The sequence below is a fragment of the Cervus elaphus genome, chromosome 16, assembly GCF_910594005.1.
Source record: "Cervus elaphus chromosome 16, mCerEla1.1, whole genome shotgun sequence".
NCBI classification, from domain to species: Eukaryota; Metazoa; Chordata; class Mammalia; order Artiodactyla; family Cervidae; genus Cervus; species Cervus elaphus.
This window is the reverse complement of record NC_057830.1, coordinates 13755350-13757481: the sequence shown is the minus strand read 5'-3', so window position 1 is coordinate 13757481 and position 2132 is coordinate 13755350. Positions and strand designations below refer to the sequence as shown.

The 2132-nt window shown below is 43.1% G+C and overlaps 1 pseudogene; it reads right to left on the bottom strand.

Annotated features, from left to right (window-relative positions):
* Positions 1-469: 469 nt before the first annotated feature.
* LOC122673123 lies at positions 470-624 on the bottom strand (annotated as a pseudogene).
* Positions 625-2132: the final 1508 nt, after the last annotated feature.

Here is a 2132-nt window from a genome sequence, read left to right as displayed (position 1 = left end):
GAGTCTCCTGCTTGGCAGTCATCTCCCTTTTGGCAGGCAGATTCTTTTGCCACTGAGTCACCTGAGAAGCCTGATAAAGTCCTTAGCAAACTCAAACTGAGTTCAAAAATGAAACTACTTACTGTATTATCTATAAAACATGGCTAAAACAGAGACTTAAGGGTAGAAAGGCCAAGAGAGTTAACTGATAGATAAATAATAAAGTAGCTAAGTGAAAAAGCAAGTACACAAAAATCAAGTTTCTAAAATTCTACCTAGGGACTTAAGATTGGAGAGGGAATTTGTGGTAGGAGAGTAAGGTACTGTTTTTTAGGACTGAAAGAAACATTCTAATAAAAGGTATCAGTTTTCCCTAAATCTATAAATCATTGCAGCTTTACCAGTTTGGGGCAATTGTCTAACATGGGAGGAAAGCTGGACATAATCCTATAAGCATTTCTTTTTTTTTTTTTTTTTTTTTATTCCCCAAAGGGGGTGCACCGTTCCTGGAAGTACTGCAATACCAGGTTGATGCGTGGAGTGGACGGAGCAAGCTCCTATTCCAACTCCCTGCTCCAAAAATCCATTTAATATATTGTCCTCGGATAGAAAGCATTTCTTTTTAAAAACACCATAAAAAGTTCTAGAAGATTATCATCTTGGAGTAGGAAAACCATTTGTATATTTTAAAGCTATTTTCAAACTATAATAGTAGAGCATGCTTTTAATAATTCAAACAGCACATAAATATATAAATTACAAAATGTAAACACTCTTTCCACCCCTCTTTACTCCCACTGCCTAAAATGGTGAGGTAAGCACAGTTAACAATTTGACATGTATGGAAAGGCACACCTCACTGCCTGCATTTAGTCCCAGAGCCACACCACACTTAGCGGCAAAGGAGGCTGGTAAATGCAGTCTACAACTGAGCAGCCGTGTGTCCCGCTAAAAATCCAATCGAAGGAGAGTGTTTTTTAAAACAACCTATTATTCTCTGCCATGGCCTTCTTCCTGCTTTACCCATCTTAAACAGGAAGGCTTGGCTTTTTCTTGATCTGGCTGTGAGGCTTTGCCATTTGCTAAATTTGGCTTTGGTTGGGGGAAATCTTCTTAATGCCATCACATCTCCTGGTGACATATAGCTGGCCATGTGAGCTCCCTGACAGTGATGGAAAAGCTGGGGCCTGAAGATGGTGTCTGGGAACTCAGGCTAGAGCTCCAAACCCATTGTGTTCTGAAGATATGGTTTTGATGTGTGGAGTCTTTTCCCCCCCAGTATTGTGAAAGACCCTGGAGAAGGAAATGGCAGCCCACTCCAGTATTCTTGCCTGGAAAATCCCATGGACTTCGGAGCCTGGTAGGCTACCGTCCATAGGGTCGCAAAGAGCCGGACACGACTGAGCGACTTCATTGTGAAAGAAACTGGGTTGGCTGTTACTGGAGGTAACTCATTCTTGCTCTCCATAGAGGGAGCATGATCACATTTTTGCAAGAGTGCACTCCTACCAGGTCACTTGCACCTGCAGACAAGTCTGTTCCTCTTTAAGTGATTCTTTAAGGATTAAAAAGCGGTGCAAAGACTTTGGATAGGCCAAGCTGCACACAGCTGCGCCAGAAGCTCCAGTGCTGTGGAGACAGTACAGGACAAGACCCTGGGGAATCTCACAATGGTCCCAGCTCCTCTGTTCACCAGTGATGTATCCTTGGCAAGCTGCTTCCCAACCCAGAGCCTCTGTTTTCTCATCCAAAAAGAAGCTGGAGCAGATCATTTCTGTTTCAGTTCCCCAGTTGTCCATGACCTTTTCCTATCTATTTCTTGTTGGGAACACTTCAGCAGTACCCTTAGGGGAAAGACAAATCTTTCCTTCTCATCTGTTTCTCATGTGTCCATTACCAGACATGGAAGAATCCAAGGTCTTCAAAATGACTCACCCCTGTGCACCTCCTGGAGACCAGGAACCTGGGCTGATGTTCTGGGTCAGTCTCAAACAGGTGTCAAATGGATTTTAACACGGTGTTCACTATTGGTTCCCACAATCAAGTCTACAGGGAGACTGGGGTAGGCAGCAAACACTGAGAGGAATAAAAAATGTGTGTAATGGTTAGAGCAGTATTTTCTCTTTAAGACTCTAGAGACATACCCAGGGCAT